This window comes from Panthera leo, chromosome A1 (assembly GCF_018350215.1).
Source record: "Panthera leo isolate Ple1 chromosome A1, P.leo_Ple1_pat1.1, whole genome shotgun sequence".
In the NCBI taxonomy this organism is placed as follows: Eukaryota; Metazoa; Chordata; class Mammalia; order Carnivora; family Felidae; genus Panthera; species Panthera leo.
In genome coordinates, this window is record NC_056679.1 from 147,300,436 (window position 1) to 147,328,016 (window position 27,581).

Here is a 27,581-nt window from a genome sequence, read left to right on the forward strand (position 1 = left end):
GTAATAAAAACCATAGGAGGAGACACAGGAGAAGAATAGGCTGGTGGAAAGGGCTGTAAAAAGAACTGGTTACTTAAGATAAACAATCAAGAAAGGCTTCTCGAAGGAGGTGTCACTCGAGCTGAAAACTGAAACATGAACACGTGCCAGTCATGTTAAAACCTAAGGAAGAGTCTTTTAGGCAGGGGAGTAGCATATGTCTGACCCTACTGAAAGGTAAGAGTAATGAACTCAAGAAAGTGAAAGGAGGCTAATGCATTTGGGACACGGTAACAAAATGTCTCTAAAAGTTTTTTGTCAGCAATACAATTTTAGTAGGAACCAATTTATAACTTAAAGCCCTACATTTGACTGTCTGTCTTCATGATAACCAAGGGCATTTCTGCTAAGCTTATTCTTAATATTTATCAAACATCTACTGAAAATATATTATTGTATTTACATGCTAACCTTCTTATGCATTTGCATAGTGATCTTTTTTACATATGAATATATCTACATAGTACTACTAATGTATTCATCTATATACATGGCAATGTAAATATAGCAATCATTTATTTGGAGGAACGCATGCCTCCCCATTTTCTCTGTTCCTTTAGCAGTGCTAGATGCCACCCTGCCCTCTCTCCATTTCTGCAAAAAAATGTGTACGCTGATGTAAAAATAAAAACAAAATAAAATGGTAACATATCACTCAAACAAGTTACTTCACCAATACAAAATATTATTTAATTTCTTCACTATCTTCCCACACTAAATGTGAACAATATTACCATACATATTTATGTGTGAGAAAGTAAAACACAGTAACCAGTTAAACCCATGTTTCACAACTATGACAATTCTGGTCTGTGTATTACAACCTCATCTTCAGTTTATTGCTCTCCCACTGAACTTGGTAGCTATACTCCTATCATTTCATTTACAAACTGAAAGAAAATAAAAGCTTTGTCTTCAACTACACAAATTAGAATTATAACCAGTCTGTAAACAGAGTACTTGGCAAAATGAGCCAAGCATAGTACACAAGTAAGCAATAACTCTAGTTAAAATGAGATAAAGTTCACAGGAATTTCCATACTCAACCTGGCAAAATTCCTCACAGAAAATTTTAGTATCCTTATGACTTACTGCCAGCAAAATTGTACACAACAAAATAAATGTCACTTTTGAATCAACCATAGGCCTCTCAATTTACTTTCGGGCCTCCTGAGTCTCCTGAGAAACCATTTGTGTTGAATATTGAAATTTCATTGCTGTATGTTCTAATAAGTTTGATGCACAGATTTTTATTTTAATGCCTTCATTCATAAACTAAAGCTTATGAGTGTGGCCAGTTTAAATTTCATAAAAAGCTGGTTAAAAAGGTTTTATCTGATTGTTAGCTTCATATGTGCTTTAAAAAATAAATTCTAGTTGACATTTCAGACCATTACTGCAATTAGGAGGAAGAGAGAAAGAAATAAGAATGCCAATAAGAATAAGTTTATCTACATTGATAGGATCTGCCATTTTACTAGAAAATCACTGGACATACTTGCGATAAAAGACCACTAATGCTATACCCTGGGGTCTACAGGGTCCCCAAATGACCATACTCAGCTATGGAAGACACCAATATAATGACTGAGCAAAGAAACTTCTTAGACTCAGAGCCACACTAAAGCTAACTTAAAGCAGATTATCTCTCAGCTGTTAGCCAGTGTTTATCGCACTATTTCCAGAGACATTTTTCTTTTTAGATAAGGTTTTAAATGCTAAGGGAGTACTGAAGAGAATTATAAGAAAATTAGCAAAAATTGTTGAGTATTGACAATGAGAATTTTGCATCCTTTAACACACAGCTTCAATCAAGGCCAACTGCATGAAAAGACAAAACTATTTCAGGCTCTACATTTTGAAAGAAAATCTTTGGGCATATTTTGTATTTTAAAACACTCTGGAGAGTCTCTTAAAATAACAAAATCTAGAGTTTTTAGAATTGAAAGGGACATCAGAAATGATCTAACCCAGTGGTTCTCAAAATTTGCTGTATATTATAATCACAGGGGAGCTTTTCAAGTTCTGGATGCCCAGTCCAATTAAATCAGAATCACGGAGGGTGGGACCCAGCCCTCCACATTTATTTAAATTCACCCAAAGATGTCAACTTATTAAAGAGAAGGAAAAGAAGTCATATAAAGTGAGGAAGGAAAGAAAGAAGGGGAAGAAGGAAAGATGGAAGAAAGAAAGTTCATACTTTTCAGCTTTCAATTGAGAGAAAAGCAAATGAAGAAAAATACTTGACTAGCTTTCTTTGTTAGTATACTCTGAGTTATGAAAAATTCATTTGCAGGAAGCCAGAACTGACAACTGGAAAATAAAGGTATACAGTATGTTAGAGAAATTAGAATGGACACCACTTAACACTAACATACATTGAATTCCTCTCAAATAATTAGTTAAAACTTTGTAAATTACCAGAAAATTCAACTATATAGAATTCTCAAGTACTGTTGACTATATTTCTACCTGTTGACTATACTATTTCTACCTATGAAGAATATCCATTTAGTCATTCAGTCAATATTTACTGAAGGCCATCTATGCTCCATTAAAAGTGATAACTGCTACACATACTATAGGACCTCTGACAGACAATTACTTGTTCTCTAGCATTTAAGAAAAGACACAAATAAGTTGGAAGGTAGTTACTACTGCATGTCAGGTCCAGGAACAAGAAAACTTGCCAAGGGAGTATGTTGGGGGGATGGAACACCAAACTCGGAACTGTGATTTAGGAAGCCTTCCCCAAATCAAGTGATTCCCAATTCAAGACGAGAGAACTAGTGGAAACCGGATAGGCAATGAGGTGGAACAAGTATGTGAAACCAGGCAGCAGAGCCAGAGCATAGGTTCAAGAAACAGGAAGAAACTCACTTTGGCTAGAGAGAAGAGTGAACAGAAATGGCAAGAGGCAAGGCTGAAGAATACAAAGTGCCCAGGATACCCAGTGTCTTGAAGACACTCATAAGAAGTCTGGCCATTCCTTAGCAAAAAGGACAGCCATTTAAGGGTAGTAAGCAGAAGGGCTGACATGATTTGGATGTCAAGTAGTAGGGAGAATGGATTACAAGGAGGCAAAATTTAAGGGTGGCAGATCAGTTAGAAAGTGGCAGATGTTATTCTGACACACACATTGCTGGCTTGGATTAGAATACCAAACACAGAAATGGAGAGAAATGGATCCCAAAAGATATACTGAGGGACCAAATTTATGGGTCTGATGGCTGAAAGGAAAGAGAACTAAACATTAAACCACATATCAAAATTCAGCAAAAAGTTCTGCCTTTCATTTTGATGGAAAACATGGTCTAGGGAGCAAGTTTGGGGATGGTGGTCAAAGGGGATGATGGATTCCATTTTGGAAATGAGTGGACCTAAGTGCCTACAGACATGCAGTTGGAGATATTCAGTGAGAACTTGGTTTTAGGACTTTGAACCTGGGGAGAAAGGTTTGGGCTAGAGATAGGTAAATTAACACAGAGTGGATTTTTTAAATCATGGAGATATAAACAAAAATTCTGAGAAGAGTATTGGAAACTTGGTCTAGAAGCCATATAAACTTGAAAACACTCTCTATTGCAAGCTTTCTAAAGTCAGAATCATTTCAACTTAGCAAATTCTCTCCCCTGTGCCAAAGATTAGTACCTGGCATACAGTCAACAGTTTCCAAATAAAAATCAGGTGGGAGACAGGGGTTGGAAATGTATTTAAAATGTCAGAAACCTAACAGTGTTTTGGTGCTAATGAGAAGCAGCTACTATAAAGAAGAGGTTAAAGATACAGTAGAGAAGGAATACTCAAAAGGTTAGGGAGTGTGAAAAAACATGACTGATGAGCCTCAGAAAAAAGATTGACAGAAAACAGTGAGGGCTCAGTTGAGTTTGAAAACAAGAATTGATAGCGGCAGTAAGTACCCAATGAGATATCTGCTTCTAGGTCAATGCCTGGATGTGCGCTACAGGTAGAGGACAATCCAGGTTTGTTGTTTTGTCACATAGGTATAGCGATGGCCAACGGAGCAAAACGAGTGACACCTGGCTGCTTTTGATATTTTGAAAAATGCATTAAGATAACTTATTGAATTTTATACGTTAAGATAATATTTTTAATTATGCAAAAATTATAGACCCTGTGAATTGTTCTTTCAGATATTTCTGTTGTTCAGTTGACAGCAAAGGACAAACTAAAAGATAGAATTTTGCTTCTGTGTGTAAATAACACAGTACATCATGACAGTAACACTTAGCCCATCAATTCTTGTCAAGAACACAAACTCACACCGACTATAAAAACAATCAGGTGATACAAAGAGGATCACATTTAGTGCCATGTCTAACTATGGAAGTTTCACATTGCCTTCTTATCCAGATCTTAAATTGTCAGTTCTGCCTCTTCTTAATGTAAAGCTGCTCAGCCACCATATAAAAATAACTTCCAACGAAAACCAGTCGAAAACAACCTGGCAAACTTGATCACTTACTAAAAAATGGGGACCAAAAGAAAGAACAGGACATTTGTTAATCACTGGATAACCCATTTCATCTTTTTTTTCAGGCAGAAAGGATACGTTACAGTAAAATGGCATAAAAAATTTTTAAGTCTAATTTGTGTTTTATTTAGAATCTTGTTTGAAACAGTCACAATTTAAGACAGCAGTAGAATGACAGTTTCCAACTATAGCAGGGAAAAGCTGAAGGAATATCTTTCACTGTTTTAAGTACAGCCCCAACTATTTATTGCCAGATGTTTAAAGTAGTCAATCATGTCATTACATAACGTGTTTATAAACTTGCGCACTAAACCTGACTACATATGTTTATACATTTGGAGGCTGGAATAAAATCACAAAGATTAAAACTAGTCTTCTTCCAGCTAAAAATAACCAATAGACACTTATCTAATTTATGGAATGGATGTCATATTTTAAGTCAGATTTAGATCTTGTTTAATTTTTGTATAAAGTGAATGATTTGTATACAGTGAATATATATTCACCTTTTATAGCAATATTTTCACAAGAAAGTAACACTTTATAAAATAGTTGCTGAATGCTCTAGTTCCATATAATGTACACATTTTCAGAATTTAAATCTTTGTATTCACAGCCAACGGTCTTAGGAAGCAGAAACATAAATGACTTGGTTAGGCCACTGTCAGTAGACATGCTTACTAATCAACATGAGAACATATTAGCTCTGTAATTATTTTAACAAACATGGAATATCTTATTCAGATTTAATGACTATATGGCCATTGTGCTTTTCTAATGCAAGGCAGTTCCTGATAAGAAAAGACAGCTGAGCAATTAACTCAGTGGAAATCAGAAATTATGGGTGTTCTTGCTATCTTCTTGGTTTTCAACAGGTATCAGGCTATCGCTGTTAGCACTCCAATTTGCATCTTTATAGGGAACAGCCTGATTGTAATGACGGAAGCAAAGTGCCCTTTCTTTAGGTGTTCCAGCTGCCTTAATGGAACTCCATTCAGAATATTAGTGCTTTTATACTGAAAAGACCAGGGAAATACTTAGGAAGCTGGACTACGTTACTCTTCCAGCCTACCAAATAGAAATGTGACTCGCTAAAAGGTAACTATTTGGCACAAAATGGACAAATGAAAGAACTTGAACACATTAAAAAAAGAAAAAAAAACAAAAAAACCTTTGCCTCTATTCTATCAATAGTCTCGATTCTGCACTGGTATCCCTCCTGTCCTTGTTTTTGTGATCATTTGATACACACCAGCTTCTTCCCAATCCCTGATCGAGCCCAGACCTGAAAGTGAGGACTCAGAACCCAGCATCAGTTTATGACTGTTATTAGTGAAGCTCTGACCTTATTTGTCTTTCCCTTTTCTCATTGGTTTAATTACTGTCGATGCAATTTTATTAGTGACTCTCAAACATGGGTCATATAAGTGCAGTTTAGAATAATCTTGGATATGGGTGCCTGGGGGGCTAAGTTGGTTATGGCATCTGAGTTTGGCTCAGGTCATGGTCTCACGGTTCATGAGTTCAAGCCCCATGTGAGGCTCTGTACTGAGAGCTCAGAGTCTGGAGCCTACTTCGGATTCTGTGTCTCCCTCTCTCTCTGCTCCTCTCCCTCTCATGCTCTGTCTCTCTCTCTCTCGCCCTCTCAAAAATAAATATTTAAAAAATATTCAAAAACAGAATAACCTTGGATAAAAGGCTTCATACTACATAAACTGTTGGGAAACACCCTGCCCCACATTCCCCATGTAGCTCCCTTTTGACATACCTGTCTTGTGGCATCACTATCCATAGAATAGATCTAAAGAAATCATGCAACCTCTTCCTGAAAAAAATTTTCTGATACAAATTATCTGCTTGCTCAAATTTCCAAATTTCATATACTCTTGGAACCTTCTACTCCATCACTTGGCTAATCTGTTAGAACACTTTATTATTTTTTTAGTAATGTTAGTTAATATTTTTGTGGCTTAACTATGTGCCGAACATTATACTAAGTGCTTTATGAGTATTAATCTCATTAAATCCTTATAATACTCCTATCAGAAACTTTGCTGATATTAATAAGAAAACTCATTTTACATATGAAAGAATGGAAATTTACTAAAGTTGCAGAATTTACCAAAAGGTATAAAATAACATTGGCAAAGGGAGATTTACACACAGGCGGCATGGCTTCAGAAACAAGATTATGCATGTTTGGATGCTTTCCCTTGCCCCTATTCTCCTTCATCTTCTCTCTTCACCTCTTCAAGCTCTTCACCTTCTTCAAGTTCTTTTAGTTCTATGACTGGGCGTCAATTATTTAGTATTGTTGTGCATTGCCCACCTTTCATCCTTCAGATAACTTCAGTCTTTTGGTAGAATCCACCCATCACCTGCATTTCTGATCCTCCTTTGGTTTAAAATGGAACAATTCTGGATTCCATTCTGCAGTTAACGTAGCTATGTCCCTTACAATGAACTTTCTCCCCCATGTGGACAATGCTAACCACAGCTGCAAAGCAATGGCAGGCCTTTGATATCAGGCCAGATGCTAGAATAGACCACGATGCAAAAATATGCTATGTTGATATACTGACTCCTTGATGATATATCTATTCCTTAACATATAAATTATTTTTAATTAGATAAGTCTCTAGAGCCTGAGTATTGTAAAATAAATTCATCTATTCCTCCCAATCTTATCTGGAAAATTATGTAGATGACCAAAGTATTTGCATCATTGTTTGAGTCAAGGATAGCAAATCCTAGAATAAGCTCTGATCCAGAGTAGACTCAGCACATTATCTGGGGAAAGAGTTTCATACATATATTAAAATGAACTTATATAATACATTCTCTCTTATAAAAAAAAATTCAATGGTGACAATCACAGGGGCAAAACAAAATACCTGTGACAGAAATACAGCTTTTGGAAGCCTAAGGTAGAACAGCTCAGTAATAATTTGGCTAGAAAGAGTTCACTGTTCCCCCTCTTGAAAGGGAGTTGTAGATTAATAAAGCACTAAACTGGAGTTTTAGGAATAACAAACGACTTTTGGACTAAGTGCCTTATTACTGCTTCTTTTCAGTTGTGAAGGATACTTTAAGCAACAGAGTAAGATTTCTGTGTGTAACATCAATCCTCTTTGAAGCCATGTTGTGCTTACAAAGATAAGATTATAACCAACTTCCATAAAAGAATAAAATGAGTCACTGCAAACTTTAGTGTAAAAGCATACTGATTTAAAGTAACATGGTGAGCAATTCAGAAATTGATATCACTATCATCCTAATAATATGGTCTGTATTCCACACAAAGCTACTCGGAACCCAAAGGTTTTGTTTTTTTGTTTCTTTGTTTTTCTCTCTTAGGGTTTATGATAACAATAAATACAAAACTTCTGTTTTACTGAGCATGTACTATGATCCAAGCACTTTTATTTCTAGAAAAAAATTAATCACCTATAGTTGAGGAAACTGGATAGCCACATGCAAAAGAATAAAACTGAACTATTTATAACACACACAAAAATCAACTCAAAATGAATTAAGGACTGGAGTGTAAGATCTGAGGCCATAAAACTCCTAGGAGAAAACATGGTGGGGGGGTCAGCTCTTGGGATCAGTCCTGGGATTTTTTTGGGGGGAATTTATACCAAAAGCAAAGGCCAAAAAGCAAAAATAAACAAGTGGGACTACATCAAATTAAAAAGCTTCTGCATAGGAAAGGAAACCATAAACAAAATGAAAAGGCAACCTACAGAAGAATATTTGTAAGTCATACATATGATTAAAGGTTAGTATCAAAATGTATAAAGAACTAACATAATTCAATAGCAAACACATAATCTGATGAAAAACAGGTGGAGGATCTGGGGCACCTTGGTAGCTCAGTCAGTTAGGCATCCAACTCTTGATCTCGGCTCAGGTAATGATCTCATGTTTCATGAGATCAAGATCCCTGTCAGACTCTGCACTAAAAGTGGGGAGCCTGCTCGAGATTCTCTCTCCCTCTCTCTCTGCCCCTCTCCCATGCATGCACACATGCATGTGCTCTTGCTCTTTCTCTCAAAATATATAAACTTAAAAAAAATAGGTAGAAGATCTGAATAGGCATTTTTCCAAAGAAGACATACAAATGGCCAACAGGAACATAGAAAGATGCTCAATATTCCTAATAGTCAGGGAAATCCAAACAAAACCAAAATGATATATCACTTCACACCTGTTAGAACGTCTAATGACAAAAGACAAAATATGCCATGTGCTGGTGAGGATGTGGAAAAAAAGGAAAACCTTTTATAATGTTGGTAGGAATAGTGTTCCAGCCACCACAGAAAACAGTATGGAGGTTCTTCAAAAAATCAAAAATAGAACTACCATATGATGCACCAATTCTACTTCTGGGTATATATCCAAAGGAAATGAAAACAGGATCTCAAAGATATCTGCTCTCCCATGTTCACTGCAGCATAATTCACAAGATCCAAGACATGGGAACAAACCAAATGTCTGTCAATGAATAAATGGATGAAGAATATGTGGTGCATTATATGAAACAGAGGCTTATTCAACCATGAGAAAGAATATCCTGCTTTTTGCGACAGCGTGAATGTACCTTGAGGGCACTATGCTAAGTGAAATAAGTCAGACAGAGAAAGACAAATACTGTACTTCATCACTTAATATGTGGAATCTTAAAGAGCCGAATGCATAGAAACAGAAACTAGAATGGTGGTTACCAAGGCCTGGGGGTGGGGGGTGGTGGAGGACGTGAGGAGACGTTGGTCAAAGGGTACAAGCTTCCGGTAAAGAGACAAATAAATTCTGAGGATCTAATGTATAGCACTGTGATCCTTGTTAATAACAATGTATTATATACTTCAAAGTTGCTAAGAAAACAAATTTTGAATGTTCTCACCACAAAAAAAGAAATGGTAATTATGTGACATGATGGTTAGCTAAAGCTATGGTGGTATCATTTTGCAATATATAATTGTATCAAATCAACATGCCTTACAGCTTAAATTTACTCAATGTTATATGTCAGTTATATCTCCATAGGGCTGGAAAAGAAAAGTAAAAAGTAAAACGTGTTTATTCATTGTAAACGACTCAGATAACATAGTAGTAAAGCCAAAAGCACATAGTTCTCTCTACTCCCATCCCTAAGCTATAATCATGACTAATTTTAATACATCCCACAAAACTTCTTCTCTGTTTAGCTCTGCTCATTTTAATCTCATATTTTTTAACTATAAAAGAAATGAGGGCATATTTTTTTTTTCAGTTAGAAAATCATTACATGGGTTTAAAATACCCACCTTCTTTGATTCTCATTCTTGAACCCTAGAAGTAGCCACTGTTAGCTCTTTTTTATCTTTGCTGAAATTGATAAACACTCTCTCTGATATTTGTTTTACGCAAATTGACAGAAATGGCATGTTTTTCCATACCTCATTTGTACTGCTTTACAACACATTTCAGAGACTGTCAGCATAAAGACACTTCATTCTGCTTAGCAAATCCATGGTATCAAATATATGAGTATGGCATAATTTTATATGCAGTTCCATACCATAGGATATTTAGGAGTTTTCAAATTTTTCCAGTTTCCAATTTCCAATTACAATTACGAATTGATCACTATTGTACCAACACATTTGTGAACTTTTACTTGTACTGGAAATAAAACTTTAGAAATGGGCATATGCTTCAAAAACTTATTAATAATGCCTAATAGTCTTCCCAAAATATTATAGCAATTTTGAATACCACTAATTGTATACTGCCTTCATTATGGTTGGGGGCATTTGGCCAGGACTGTTTCCAAATTAACTTACATTATTATAAGCAATATGTAAGCAAATTTCCTTACAGTATTGTAAGCAAAAATACATATGATTTCTGTTCCTCTTTAACGAAAGCAGTTTACAATGTTGGTTCCAACAAGTAAAAAACCTCTCAGTTCTTGTCACCTGGGAAGGAAGATAAAGGATGATCTGCTTAACTGCATAACTAATCCAAAAGATATACAAATTTGAAGGCTCTTAAAGCTTAAATTCTCTTCTGAGTGTGGGCCACAATGTTAGTGTGATGGTTGGCAATTTTCCCAGACCTGGGGTTGGGAAACTCAAGAGACATGTCAGTAGACACTAAATCGTCTCCAGAGGACCTGCCTGCCATCCTGTCCCCTTCTCCCACATCATAAGCTTGGAAGACTCTTTACTGGAGATCATTAGAATTTGGAAGCATGGAGTCAACACACAGATGCTGCTGGATCGTATCAAAATCCTTTGTTAAATGGAAGAAAAAGAGGACATACTCTACGATCTCTCTCTGCAGTCAAAGAAAGAGGGAGAAAGATCTAGAAATCAACAGTAGCTATCTCTATATAGGGAGGTTAAGGGAGTATTTAAACAGTAGTCACTGTGTTTATCTTTATTTTGTAATGTTTCCTAGAATTATATACCCTGCTTTTTTGTAATAAGAAAAAACTTAATTAAAAAACTCACAACATTTAAAAATCCAATTAGCAGTGAGGTAGAAACAGAAACGATAACTACCAAGGTTGAATTGAAAGAAACAGAGGTTAGTGAGCATTATGATGGACCATGAATGTTTAATGTTTACTTAATGCAAGGAATACTAAAAATGCGATTGTAGGAATCCAGCCTGAGCTCATCATATAACACATCACAGCTGTGAACTTTCAAGGTTTGTCATAGTTGTTAAACTCATGAGCTTGAGGATATATAGATACTTGTCAGTGTATGCTGATACTGTTTGCTTATTTTATGTAGTGTTCTTTGTCAGTTGGAACATCTCTTTGATAAAATTAATGCATAACTCAAATCTAATTCATTTCTTATTTTGGTTGATATATTTCCTTAAAAATTTATCTATTGTATTTAATTTTTATTTTATTTATAAATTAATAATAACACCAACAACTATAAAAGCTAATTCTTAAGCCCTAATTATATACCAAGAATTGTTCTAGTCACTTTATAGATACTATTTCATATAAACTTCATAGGAACCATATGACATAATATTTTCATTTTGGTGAAAAAAATAGTTAATAAGAAGTAAAGTTATATAACTTGCTCCAGATTCCTCATTTAATGAGTAATGCCATCTATATTCAACTCTGTACAATCTAATTTATTATTCTCTGACCTAGAATCTGACAGAATGAATGAAGTCATATCTATGGAGTAGGCAGAAATGAAAACATTATAGAAATATAAGTAATGGTCTGGATCACTAACACAGCCCAATCCTGAAGAAAGATCTTACTCATTCATCCAATTCTTGATTCATTTAAAAATAATTTATTGTGCTTCTACCAGATTCAAGGCACAAGGCTAATTAGTGTGAGTTAAACTACAAACTTATGACACAGTTCTGGGGTACCTAACTTCTTTCTCAGATTTCATCTAGACAACTTAAGATTAATCTTTTCTGGGTTTTCCAAAAGAAGAGCAACAGACAAAATTGACTCTATTTGAAGATATCATGTTATTACTGTGAACTTTAATGTGGAGTTAAAATGCCCCCTTAACTCTCCCTTTAAAAAAAAAGGACTTAGTTTATTACAGAAAGAAAACTAATGCTGATGTTCAGAGGATCTCTCATGAATGATTTATGCACCTTTGATTTTCCCTATGAAGCAACTATTTATTGATATGTTGTAAGTTTGTAAGCTACTGAGATTTAGTTTACCTGTTGAGAGAGAATTTATTTTATTATGTTCATTTCAAATCCCTTACCTAGTTTTTCACTTTGATTAATAAAATTATGTCTCATACTTTTTAAAGTAATTACTTAATAACTAAATCAGCTACATTCTAATACTATGGGGAATGGAATTCCATTTTAGTAACTTTATTGGCATGATAAAATCTAGGAGCATTTCCAGGGTCAGTATAAAAACTCTTCAGGCAGGATGACATAATTCACAGCAGTCAAAGGAATTATAGACCAAACCCTCAACTGGAGAAAGATTCAGATTTGCTACCACTATATTCTCTGAATATTTTCTTGGAGCTTTTCTTCTTCTTGACTTAAATTTTTCAAAATTTTAGTTTTATTCTTTAACCGAAAAAATAAAAAAGAAAATCGGGAACTACTCACAATTCATCTTCTATAAAGGCATGGAATTAAAACTTCAAGAAGCACCCAAGTTTGTGGCAATAACACTTCATGGGGTGGCTTCAGAGAGGGCAGTGGCTGTGCCTCTGTGTCTCTACAGCTCTCCGGGCTTTGCTTGTCTCGAGTGTCTAATGAGTTCTCAAAAGGGTTTCTCATATACTGCCAAAAAGACGTCACTTAACCTCTCTGTGCCTGTTACCACATGTGTAAAATGAATAATAATGGTAACTATCTGATCAGGCTGTGCTGAGAATTAAATCAGTTAATATTCATAAAATTCTTAGAAAAATATCTAGCACATAATAAGTACTACGTGTTAAATAAATAAACCCATAAAATCTACTTGAAAGGTGAGACACAGCATTGCCACAGTGCCCTGAAAGTTCTCAACCACACTCTTTGTTTTACAATTACCTACTAATGCAAGCTCCAGGCCTTGCCTTTCTAGTGGCTTCCCATGGTAGCAGTCCCACGGCACTGTCTTCTTGCATGCTTCTAGGTAGATGTGCCCACCCATCTTCTTGTATTTCTGGGTCTTTATCATACGAGAAGAGGTTATGCCACCGTGTTTCATACCTGTACAATTATTCCTTGTTTATAATCTTAATACTACTTAATATTCTTCCCAGTATGCACAAGTATACTTTAGGTTTAAAAGACATCCAAGAGCTTAACAAGTAGAGATGAACTGACCTATTTGTCCAGTCTTTGTATGGCTGTTGACTTTGATGCACATCTGCTTTTCCTCAGAATGCTATATTTCTGATTTAAACTGTGCTATTTGAATTTGAACATCCTAAAATATTTTAGAATCATTTTTACCATTCAACACGTAACCTCTCTATATTCACCATTTTCCAACAATATGCTGGCCCAATTTTCCAACTATTGAGAGATTACTTTCAGTAACATGTGAAGGAATATCTTATGGATTTATTTTAAAATACACTAGAAAAAATAAAACCAGCATATGAAATCCACGTTATGGATATTATTGCTAACTTCATTTGAGGAAAATGTGAAATGATTTAAAGGAAATATTAAAAAAATTGACATAACAATGGGGCAAATAAATATAGTAAGCATCCTTGCCATCATAACAAATGACTGATTTTTGGAAACACTATACACCAATGAAAATCAACATCCACAGGAACAACCACACACACACACACACACACACATACACATAAAGAGGAAGATCTTTAAGCACACTAGTCATCAGAGTGGTAATGACAAAGAATTCATTGCATTTTGTAGCAATTTAATTCTCCTAGCACATGCTCACAAATGCATATTTCTTTTCAATCTCACAAAATAATCCTTTGACTTAGTATATAGATCATATCCATAGAATTTCAGACATAAAGAGGACCCCAGAGGCATGTAATCTACCTCCATGTTCTTTAAACGAATTAAGGGAGGTCTAGAGACACACTGACATGCCCAGCTAATGAGTGGCACATTTGGGATTGGAATCTTAATCTCCTGAACTCCTAATCAGTGCTTTTTGTTTTCTGTTTTTGTTTTTTAACCACACCACACCACCTACTCCACAGTTATAATTCTTTCAAGGGTGGAAAATTGAGTCTCTAGTGCTAATGAACGACTAGAAAACCCAGTTTCAATAAATCAAGCCCCATGCTGTTTCTACTCTCTACTTAGCCACTAGGATAAGAATGTAAGAAAATCCACTTTGCAGGTTTCATTCAGTAGAGCTTTCTTTTGGTCAAATGTGGAAAATAACTGATTGTCACAAAAGTCTTGCACCAGTTTTGATTTCCTACCTTAACCACTCATTTAAAATATAGTCTGTTCATTTAGCAGCACAAGAAAGCAATCAGAGGGATCTATAGAGAATGTATTAACATATTCTTAGCAATCACTCTCAATTATGTATAACTTATAATTTGTTGGTTTCATTTACAAATTGAATTCCCACTGAATGTTTTCTCTCTTATCCCCACCTGAATTGATTTCAGTGTGTAATATCTGTTAGATATTAAAAGAACACTCTTAAAGTTCTTTATTTTTATTCCTAAGGCAATTTAAAGAATTGTAGAGGTGATAATCTAGAATACTTGCAGCTCTAATAAGTGATTAAGGAAGCATCATTATTCAAAGACAGTGGATATGAAAGAATTGCAACAACTAGACAAATATGTTAACTGAGTCCCTAGAGGGAGGTAGTGAATGATTTTGACAAATGCATTTTCAAAACCAGAGATCTGATAGGTACAAAAGTAAAAGTAAACCTTAAGCATCAACATTTTTCTTGTCAAATAGGACTATTAATACTAGCTCAGGGCCTCATTACGGCAAGACTGAACTACTTTTTATTCATTGGATTTATATATTTGCTACAGGGAGTTTTCCTAGTTAACATTTTTCATGCATGAATATTTGGTAAGTTTTCCCCTTATATTAGTGGGATCTCATTTTCTTACTGCTCTGCATCTTTTAAAGCCAGCCACAACTCATCTGCTGTTTTCCTTTTAAGCACATGTCTGGCCCCTACAGCCTGGTCCTCTGCCACCTCATCCTACTGTACATCATCTACTTTGTTGGGTGCTTATTCATATGTGTCTCTGTGCAAAACTTGTCATGTGCATAAAGTTATCCAGGGAATCCCCATAGAAGAAATACAGCTCCCTAGTTCTAATCCAGTTTTGGAAGACTACAGTGTAAAAGCATCACTAAAGTTACAGTCAGACAAATCCTAGAAAATATTTACATCCCCTTGCTTACAGATTTTCACCATGAATTCAAGGTATGTCCTCAGAATTCTCAGCTCTGGTTGTTAATTCTCCCCATTTTCTTAATCTCTCACTGTGCTTCAATTACTCTTCTATCATTTTGTAATCCTTTTCCTTATAATCTGCCAACACTAATTTATTTGCTTTTGATCTCTTTATTTTTACTGCTATCTTCATTTCCTCAGTGGTATTATTCTGCTGATATACCTCTTGACTTTACACAAAAGTCAAGTAAAATTGGTTTTACATAGCACATTCTAAGAACAAAAAAACTGAATCAGGTACCTTTTTAGCCATTTAAATTTTTTACACACAGTACCTATAAAAATTACAACTTTGTTATTCTCTAACCTTGGTCCATTACCACCACTAGTCTTAATCCTATTCTATAAAGTAAACCATTGTGTAAAGTAAGTTTCAAAATTAAAAAGCTCATGTCACTTTTTGCTTAATTAAAATTTTAATTATTTGCTATTTTATCTTAAAGAATCATATTTCTTTATAAAAATGTTACTATGCATTTACCTTCACCTTCAAATATGTAGTGACTAAAGTCATTAACACTGCAATTTGAAATATCTATATTGTACTTCTTAACATTTCATAAAATATAGTTCAGTATGACTATCACGATTTTTTCATCCATTAATTCATTCAATGTGCCTGTTCATAAGCACCTACCTGTGCCTCACACAGTGAAATAGCAATTTACAACATCATAGGTGTTTTTTCTACTATTTATACGGGGGCCTTGTAATATCTTTTACTTCTCAAAACTTTGAACAAAAATGAAATCAAAACAGACTCTTTTAATGTAGAAATGAGTTTCAATGCACAGAATGGAACCCCTAACTTTGAAAGTTAATTCACATTACCATGTAGTTATTAGAAACAATGTATGCCCTTCTATTAGTACTAATGCTCTGAAGTACTGTCCCTGAAGACTCAACCTTTCAATGTCTTCATCAGTGTGACTAGAATCCTAATAATACATGTTTGTGTGTAGCATATTTCCCCAAATAACTGAAAGCAGTTATACAAATGTCTTTTCCCTTCAATGGCCCATATCAATGACACAGTCTAGATGGTTGGCTCTATTATATAGACAGAAAAGCTATATGCAAACACACCTAAAAGCAAACGTCTGTAAATGATCTTAAGGATGAACAGAGTTTGTGAAGCAAGAGTGGATGGAAAGAGAAGGATCTGTGCAACAAATGCAAAAGAGTGGAAGCATAATATAACAGGGTGCGTGTCCCTCTTGTGGGTTTCACAGTGCATTTCATTCATTTAAACCACTGCTTCTGGTACTAAATACAGCATATCCACTTGAGCATATGGATTGAGTCTATTTGTGTTTCTTGCATCAATCTTGGCACAAAAGAGGGGCTCAAAACTGATCTGGACTTCTATAGAATCAGATGGGCAAAATTACTTCCTCAATGTCATAAACTTGCACAGAAATGGCTGAAAACTGATATTGTTTTCATTCTTTTAATGCAAATCAACATACTGGACATCTACCATGTGTCCCAAAGTATGTCAGGTATAGGAATCACAGGAAAACTGTCTGATGCCCCCAGTAGTGAGAAAAGGAACCATTAACATATCCGTGGGTCCACCGTTACTTCTTAGATGCCAACCTTATCTTGAAGAGAATGAAATTCTTCACAGAATGAAAACACAAAGTGTGGGCTGTCAGCGCATAACCCATTTGCCTTGCACAAGTGAGTTTGCATTAAGTAAACGCAGATCGGCTGAATCCTCTCCGGAGGAGCAGGGATTTCCTGCCTTTCTCCCTATGTTCTCCTTAGCATTACTGACAGAAAGTGGCTAACAACGGTCCCACCCAGGTTCCCTGCTGTTTTGGAGAACATGCAAAGGACAGTGTTGTACAAGTCAAGGGCTATTGGCTATAGGAGCCAGTTCAACCTCTTCCCATCCCAGTTCTACTACCTTTAGCCTTGTCTCTTTGGTAAGACCCTCTCTGCCTCAGTTTCTTTTTCACTCCTAAATTGGGAGACTTAACTGGGACATCGGAATAATGTATATAAAGCAACTAGCACAGTTCCTGGTGCATAAAAGGTATTCAATAGTTATAAATTCAATTCTTCCCTTCCCCTTTCGTGAAAGAAAAATTATTCAAATCCTGTGTTAGAATAAAGGTTAAGTCCAAGTCCCTTGAGTGAGAGGAAATAATTTAAATATACGTGGAGTAATCACATCAAAACAATGTCTTAACTGTTAGTAAACTCTATCAATAAAAGAAAACCTATACTTTCCCTAGAGAAGTTCCCCCAGCATCCCACCAACATGCTAAAAATTGTTTTCTTCTATTTTCTTTAAAACTCCTGCTATGTAGATTAGCGTAAAGACTGCAATCTGCATTCTACTTATGCATTCTTTATTTGTATGCAATTGTATGTACAGAGATTACTATCACCATGTACTGCTAAACCTACAAAGGCTGATGCTTTATGAACAGATTATGCTACACCGTGCATATCTTAGAACTGTTCCTTTCTTTATTTGTAGTCAGAGCTACTACTAGTAGAACACTTTTGTGTTCGTAACACTGCCTCTCCGGTTTATTTGGGATGGATGCTTGCTCTGGTCTGAAAGGATCTTTGCCCCTCCCTAGTGCTCTGCCTTGGTCTCCTAATTACTCCTGTGACCTGCTGCCCATAGCAAAATCACAGGGCTGAAGCTTCTTTCAGATAGTTCTCCCGTCTGCTCTGCTGACACCTGCTCTTTTCCAGCTCCTATTCCAAAATTGTTTGAATACTCTATTGCTGCCCATTATCCCCTGATACTTAGGAATTCCATATTAAGATGAACATTCTTTCATTGCCAGTGCAATGACACACACCAGGACTTAATCCCTGGGGTTTCTTTCCTGCTATTTAATGTACCACTGCTGAAGAACTGATGCTACCCAGTTTTCAGAGAAGTCTGAAAGCTGCACATTTCTAATGCTTTATGGTGCTTGACGCTTTGGCCACAATGCTTTTGATCCTTCCCATGTGACTTGTATCACTGGAGGACAATGGCTGAGTGAGAGAAAGGCAAAATGTGTTTTTGTATTTTCACTCTCTATAAAATCCCTAGCAAAGAACTGTTTCCTTTTAATCAGGACTCATGTCCTTCTTGGTTCTTCCCTTTCCTTCACCTTTACTGAGTAGTAAGGGGTGTCATTTTTTTTTTTTTTTGAAAGAGAGAGAGAGTGTGAGTCGGGAAAGGGGCAGATGAAGTGAGAGAGAGAGAAAGAGAGAGAGAGAATCTCAAGCAGGCTCCACACTCAGCATGGAGCCTGATGCAAGGCTCACTCCCATGACCCTGGAATCATGACTTGAGCCAAAAATCAAGAGTCCTATGCTCAACTGACTGAGATACCCAGGAGCCCATAATGGGTGTTATTTAGAAATATAATGAGGGATAACAATAGCAACTCATAGTAATCCTACCAGAAACCATAAGACATGAATGTCCAAGTAGTATATGGGGTGATACAAGGATGGATCTGGAGTCCACACACCTATGTTGAAATGACAGCTACACTAAGTATGAGATGTATAACATTGCATCAATTCAATAATTTCTCTAGAGTTTAGGTTCATCTCCTTGAAACTGATATCATTAGATTAGACAGTGATCATCTAGCAAGCACTCATTCAATGGTGGCTGCTATTTTAATAGTATATTCTAATGGTTCAACTTCTCTACAATGTTTTCTGTTATTATTCTACTTGTCTGTATAAGTTTTTCTTGGTAGACCATATTCTTATGACTATCAATGATGATATCTTTGCTTCACTGGTGAGCTACTGCCTGAAAAAAAATTTTTTTCTATCACTTTTTCACACTGTGACTATCAGCACTATATTGTGGTAAGAATGTGAGCCCTGAAATTCTGTCCTCATTACAGACTAGTTTTGTGAACTTGGGAAAATCACTTAAAATCACTTGTTCTTTTCAAGGTCACTATGAAAGTCAGATGAATTAATGTTTGCAAAGCCCTCAACAGTGACCGGCACATAGTTAGTGTTCAATAAATGATAACTATCATCAACTACTGACTTTCCATGATCTGTGGAAGGGATCTGGTTTGCTTTCCAAAGTGTCTTATGTTACTTTTTCTCATCAGTTTAGTCTCACTAAATTCGATTTCTTACCTTCGCTGTGATCAACAGAATTTAAATGTGACCTTCAAGAGTTCAGGTACTTTATGTATAGGCTACCATCTAAATCAGCTCAAAGTGGGAAAAAATAATTTGACTACAAATAGAAGAGGATGGGCTATACCTTGTTTGATATCATTTCATTCACAAACATACCATTCATTTGTTTTTTGAATGCCTTTTGCAACCCATATTCCCTTTCAGTAATGGGCAGTCTAACCATTTTAGATCTCACTTTAATATAACTCTTGTATTCATCTTATCCTAATGCCATAATCCACATAAAACCCTCAGCAAAGTATCTAATCAGTGCTTAAAAAAATGTTTGCTGTTAATATGATTTGTGGGTGACATCTGTGAGCACAGTGTGGAAATGGCAAACGCACACTTGGTGTTTTTCTGCATGGGCAATTGTATGTACACACTTGACTCCAGTTTGTTCTCTGCTGGTTATCACAACCAGACTGCCTAATTCTGGCTCTGCTAATAAATGGTTACCACAGGCAATCCAAGTACTTATTTTCAAATTATGAAATATTTCAAGAAAACAGAGAAGTATGAAGATTAAAATAACGAACCTAACATGTATCTACCACCTAACTTTGCCAAATTTTAGCATTTTGTTTCATCTTTTTAAAGCAAAAACAGTAAAAGCATAGTTGTAAGTCTGTCCTCATCCCTCCTGATTCCATTCCTTTCTCTTGCTTATTCTGCAGAGGAAACCACTAAATAATTTTAATATCTATCATTTTAATACATGATTTATGCTTTTACTACAGAAGTATAGATCCACACAAATCTAGAGTCTTACTGTACCCTCTAACCTTTATGGACAGTATTATACTGAATGTATCCTTCCACATTTTTCTTTTTTCTCAGAAGCTGTTTTTGAAGTTTATACATATTTACACATAAAACTCCAATTTGTACATTTTAATTGCTTGATAGCAGTCTATTGTATAAATACAGTATACATTATTTACCTGTTCTTCCATATATGGTTCTATAGGATGTAAGTTTGTCCTGTTTTGCTTTTTGTCTTGCCATTACATTTTAGTATGTTTCTCCTTATAAACCGTGCAAAACTTAGCATATATACCTACAGGTAGAGTTACTGGGTCTAATGATATGCATTTACTAAACTATTTTCAAGTCACTCTTCCAAGCAGTGGCACTTACTTATATCCCACCATCAGTGTGTGGGTCTCCACCACTCCGCATTGTGGCAACACTTCGCGCTGTTTAGCTTTTAATTCTCTGCGAATTGATTGGTATAGAATCATATCACTTTATTTTAGTTTGCATTTCCCTGATTACTCTTAAGTTTTCTTCTGTTTATTTGAGGAAATTGACATCTGTAGTTAAGTATCCAATATTGATATTCAATGACTAACTCTCCATTATATTGGTTTCAGTCTGTTTCATATACTTATTGAAAAACTAGTGCATATCAGCTATATCAATGAATTTGTTCTTGAAATTACCTAATCAAATGTCATGCAGGAAAAATAAATGGATACAAGTAAATGGCTATTGAGTATTCTTATTTTTTTAAACCAACATGTCACTGAGAGAGAAGAGAAGCTGGTAAAAGTCTGCATTGGGCTGCAATGTTCAGTATTCAATTATAAGAGCAAATATAAAGTATAAGAACCATATTAAAAAGTGACTATAAATGTCTGCTAAGCAAGGTTACAGTTTCTTCCCAATTATGCAATCTCATATGGGTATTTAATAAATGGCTGCTGATAATATAATAATTATAACATCATGGTGATAATCATTATAATAATTATAAGATCAGTTAACTATTCGTGTTTATGTTGTAAGAATTACAACATGGTTGTAATTTTCAACATGAATGACTGCTCTCTTTTTAAATAAACAATTTTCTTCATCTTAACTCCACTTTAGTCTATAAGAAAAAACTAAGATAATTTTTTTTCCTGGGGAATCTTCAAGGTCTCTTACTTCTACTTATTTTGTAAGTGTTAATTTATTTATTTTGAGAGACAGAGAGAGACAAAGAGACAGAGACAGAGACAGAGACAGAGAGAGTGCACCAGGGAGGGGCAGAGAGGAGAGAGAAAATCCAAGCAGGTTCCTCATTCCTCACTGTCAGCACATACCCTTCGCTCAATCCCACCAACTGTGAGATCATGACCTGAGCCGAAATGAAGAGTTGGACACTTAACTGACTGAGCCACCCCAGTGCTCCATTAAGGTCTCCTACTTTTATTTTTTTATTTTTTTATTTTTTCAATATATGAAATTTATTGTCAAATTGGTTTCCATACAACACCCAGTGCTCATCCCAAAAGGTGCCCTCCTCAATACCCATCACCCACCCTCCCCTCCCTCCCACCCACCATCAACCTTCAGTTTGTTCTCAGTTTTTAAGAGTCTCTTATGCTTTGGCTCTCTCCCACTCTAACCTCTTTTTTTTTTTCCTTCCCTTCCCCCATGGGTTTCTGTTAAGTTTCTCAGGATCTACATAAGAGTGAAAACATATGGTATCTGTCTTTCTCTGTATGGCTTATATCCTACTTTTAAACCTAAGTATGACCGCAAGTTTTCCTTCAAAGGCCATGTTAAACTAAATCAGGTTACAGCTTAAGCCTTCAGGTTGCACCATGTACTTTAAAAGGAAAATATCAATTATTTAGAATTACACACAAATTCTTGTTCACATTTCTGGACATTCTGAACTACTACTTGTAATTCACTAATCTTTCTCAATGCCTCATCATCATTCAGCAACATGGAGCATTCTCTCTTTGGCAAACACACCTTTTACATATATTCTTAGTTTCCTAGAATATATTTCTAGTTTTCTTCTTACTTCTCTGGCCAGTTTTTCTTTGTCTTCTTTGTCAACTGGTTATCTCAATTTAGATATGTCTATAGCACCACAGGTTGATTATATTCAAAATTGAATGTATGCTCCCTTTAACGATTCCTAAAACTTGATTCTTCAGTGAAGAGCACAACAACTCATTCACTTGCACAAGGCAAGGACAGACGTGTGCTTGTCCCTCATCGCCAGCATCCTCATCAGCAAATCCGTTCTGTATTCTACCTCCTAAGTTACCCTGGAATCTACTCCCCTCCATCCCCACTCCTAACATCATTGTCAAACTTCTGTACTGTTGACGCTCTCTTTGCCAAGAATCCCCACCCTCCTCCTTTTCAGTCTTCATTTGTTACCTATGAACTGACCTTCCCAAGTCCTAGCTGCCTTCCCCACACTCATTCCACATCTGTTTCTGGTGAAGTTACTCCTCCCCAAACCCCCATGGCATGTGTCCTATGACACTGCTACCATACCCAAGCACTCATTCTGTTTACTGGTCCTTCCTCACTGGGTCACAAAATCTTCGAGGATAAATGTCTATCTTTCATCACTTTATTGCCAGCACCTAGAATGGCACACAGTACCATAATCACATTCAAAAACTGCTTGCTGTAAGAATTGATTATAATGAATCTCATGAGATGGCCATTATTAAGGAAAGTAGTCTTAGGGCTATTTTGTTGCTTGTTCTCTTTTGTTGCTCTAAGAAATGTTTCTGCCTGATAGAACAATCATTTTAAGTTCTGAAAGTGTTAAATAGTTTTGTCCTAACATCACAATTAAGAGCACTGCAATAAAAACAAAAGTCTTGAAGAATTCAGACCAAAGAGCATAATTGGAAACAGATGCCACAGCTCATTGTTGTAATGCTATCTTTGTTACCAGTACAACTAAGAAAACACTGTCCTGTTCCTTCCTGAAAGATATATTTTTTGATTTGTAGCTAAGTATCAGTTACCATCCAGAAAACAAAGGGAAAAAAATCTATAAAAACTATTATTTTCAGTGACATTCTGTGTACGCGAGAAAGCTCTGTGATGGGTTGAAATTTAGTTTAACAAACAAACCAAACAACTGTCACAAGAAGTCGATATCTACAAGAATGCTCCTAAAGGTATAGATAAGGGAATCTGTGTTTAAAAGTACTATGATAAAAGTATAGTTAAACTATACACATAAGTCTGTGTAACAGTAAATTAAAACATATCTGAATAAGTGGGCCCCTTTTAAATGTCAAAAAATAATAAATATTCACATAATCTGAGTTTTAAAAGAACACTTTTAATGTTAAGAAAAAGCTTAATGACAAAATACTACCATTAATTTAAACTAAGTTTAAGTGTTCTAACCAGGGTGCCTGGGTGGCTCAGTTATACATCTGGCTCTTGATTTCAGCTCAGGTCTTGATCTCATGGTTGGTGGGATTGAGCCCCACACTGGGCTCCACGCTAAGCAAGGAACCTGGTTAAGATTCTCTCTCCCATTCCTTCTATTGCCTCTCTCTCTCTCTCTCTCTCTCTCTCTCTCTCTCTTAAATAAATAAATAAATAAATAAATAAATAAATAAATAAATAGGAGCATTGCTGATTACAAAGCAGTGACCATGTCTTAAGGGCTTTGCATCCCTTGTACCTAGGTCAGCATCTGGCACATAGTAGGTATGCAATAACTAGGCAGGTGAATGAGCCAAAAACACTTTGTCTTTACAATATTGAAAAATTAATGTTGTTCATATTACCTGAGACAATATATAAGGAAACCATAATGAAAAGATAGTCTTAGGTTAGACGGATGCTTCTAGGTTGCTGAAAATAAATTCCATGTTAGCTTCTCAAATGTTTGGACATACTTGGTATGCATGACTGCATTTGCAGTGATAGCCACTGCTTTTGCCATGGATTTAATGAAGGGAAGTGATGGACTGTGGAAGGCCTCAGAGAGAAAGCCTTTACAGGAAAAGTGTCAGGGTGGCTGTTCTCTCAGTGGCATGAGGGATCCAGGGGCACTGATTAATTTCAGTGCCATTACTTTATATGGAAATAGGGAGAGCACAAAATTGAAAGTATATTACAGACTAAGTTCTTTTCTACCTGTTTGAACATAATTACTGGCAGCCAGAATCTCTATGATTCCATGGGAATTTTTTCCATGGATTTCCCTAAAATAAAACTCTTGTCCTGGATCTTTAAATTCTTGCTTTAGCTTTAGGCTTACTGTGAACTCTATAGTCAGACTGCATAAATATTCTTGAGGTTTGCTTTGTGCACCAAGCTCTCCTGAGAATAGCACAGGCAGTAGACTGCAGTTGAGGATATTAAAAATGTTTTTAATTCTGTGATACCATGTATTTTCACAAAAACTGATGTGTGTTTTAGCTTGCTGCACTCTCTCCATGTTGTATTTTTAGAAGGAAGGGCTACTAAGGAGTAATAGTCTATCCTTAATTTTTTTTTTTAAAAGACCTAGATATCCACATGAAAGAACAGAAGATTTATTAATGGGAAACAACAAATAAAATACTCCTTAAGGTATATAAAAGACTGTTCAGCAATAAATCTTGCAGTACAGGCTGATATGAAGTGCTTAAAGTCTTATCAAGCCTATACTGAAAGAATTCAGAAGACAGCCACACTATGGATCAAGACATTATATTTAGCCTCTACTCTTGGTGTGCTTGTTTTATTTTGATAAACATAAGCCAGTGATCCACAATATTACACACTTAGTTGCATTCTTTTTTTAAGGGGCTCTTTATTGTCCCCTTAAAATTTGCAAATTTTATAACTTACTAGGTTACAAGGGCAACATAATATACAGAATAATGTAGAACCTATTTGTTCTTTCTGATGATTTCAGATACAATGCTTTCTCTATTCATGCTTTTTCTCCTGCCTTCATAAAACAGGGTCTGCACTTCAGGTTAAAATCAATTAGGCTGAGCCTCAGCTGTTCAGTGTTCAGGGTTCCCAGTGGGGCAGACTATAGCTGGGTGCTCTCTCCACTGGGGTTTTAGCATGAGCTTTGGAAATTCTACCCACCCTGGAAGCCATGCACACAGTGTTTCAGACATACTAGTGCAGAGAGCTAGAGAGGATTATAGATAACATTTTATTAGTGCTCTTCTGAAAACAACTCTCTACCTAAGATGTTTGTGACCAAGGATTATTCCTGCTAATGAGAAAGGAAGGCAGCCATATAATAAGAGATACAGATTTTTGGTTGGTGATGATTTACATAATACTGTTGAATGATGTAACATATGCTTATGCTTTATAAAATGTAGAGTTCTACTGATTTAAGCCTGTATTTATTAACTTACCTTATTTCTACAAGGTATATACAATAATATACTTTCTAAGGAAAAAATGTGCTATTTTGATCCTTTATACAAGAATGAGAGTTTAGGGGCACCTGGGTGGCTCCATAGGTTGAGCATCCAACTTCTGTTCGGGTCATGGTCTCCCAGTTCATGAGTTCAAGCCCCGTGTCAGGCTCTGTGCTGACAGGTCACAGCCTGGAGCCTGCTTTAGATTCTCTTGTCTCCCGCTCTCTCTGCCCTTTCCTTTCTTGCTCTCTGTCTCTCTCTCTCTCTCTCTCTCTCTCTCTCTCTCTCAAAAATAAATAAATATCAAAAAGTAAAAAAAAAAAAATAAGAATGAGAGCTTAGTTTTGGATATAATATGGTATGTGAGATTATTTTTAAAAAGAAAACTTATTAACAATGTAAGATGTTGGTGTTTGATTTTTAAAGGTGTTGGTCTTCTCTGTGGCATATCTTTATTTTTTATTTTTTTTAATCTTTATTTATTTTTAGAGAGAGAGAGAAAGAGAGAGAGAACGAGAAAAGGGGAGGAGCAGAGAGATAGGGAGACACAGAATCAGAAGCCGGCTCCAGGCTCTGCACTATCAGCACAGAGCCCAAAGCAGGGCGAACTCACAAACTGTGAGATCATGACCTGAGCTGAAGTTAGACGCTTAACCGACCGAGCCACCCAGGTGCCCCTCTGTGGCATATCTTTAAATCATCATTAGCAGAAATGAACTGAAGAAAAATGAAGAAAACAATAATGCTCTTTAGATTCTGAATAATTGGGATATTAAGTTTGGAGGTCAGATTGCCATGTAAATATTTGTCAAATGATTTCCAATGCTGTTGGAATTCAGGTTAAATTTTTAAATTAATCAATAAAATTATACAAGCTTAATGAATAGGAATTAAAATGCAAGAATTTCTGTGTCTAGCAGGACCCACACACACACAGGCCTGGTTTTTACATGGTCATGTGGGAGAATGTAGTAAACCCTTTGAAACTGAAAACATTGCTGCAATAATGCAACTGGTCAATTCTTAGTTCTCACCCCACTTGGCGATGAGCAGCATTTGACACGGTTCAGCACTGCCTCCTCTGTAAACTATTTTCTCCACTTAGTTCCAATACCCTTCTTTCCTCTGGTTTTGCTCCTACTTCTCTGGCTGTTCCTTCTTTGCAGGCTCTTCCTCTTCCTCTCCAACTCCTAATTTTAGAATGCTCTAGGGCTCAGCTCTCCGATGTCTAGTTTTTTTCTATCTATACTCTCTCCCTTTGTGATTTCATCCAGTCTCCTGGCTTTAAACACAGCCTAGAGACTAATGACTTGTAACATTTTTACCTCCAACCTGATATAATTCCTCAAACCCCAGACTTATAATTACAAACTCACTTGGATGACTAATGGGCATCTTAAATTTAACATGTCCAGGCTCCTGATCATCTCCCTCAAACCTACTTTTCCTGCTGTCTTTCTGATCTCAGTTAACGTCAACTTCATTCTTCCAGTCGTTCAGGCCAAAAGCCTCAGAGGCGTTCGTGACTCATTACTTATTTTCATAAGCACATCCTCTCTGTCAGCAGTTCCTATTGGCTCTCTCTTCAAATTACAGCCAGAATCTGTGTCTCCCCCTTCCACTGCTAACACTCAAAATCAATCCATAATCATCTTTTGCCTGGATTATTGCAATAACCTCCTAACTGGTTTCTTTCCTTTCACCCTGGCCCTTTCCTGTATTTTCTCACATGTCAGCAAGAGTGATTTTGTTAAAACATGTCAGATCATGTTATCCCTCTGCTCATAATTCT

The 27,581-nt window shown here is 36.0% G+C and overlaps 1 protein-coding gene across 1 annotated transcript in view; it reads right to left on the minus strand.

Annotated features, from left to right (window-relative positions):
- EDIL3 (EGF like repeats and discoidin domains 3) overlaps positions 1-27,581 on the minus strand; it is a 320,227-nt gene that overhangs the window by 291,374 nt on the left and 1,272 nt on the right. The window lies entirely within an intron of this gene.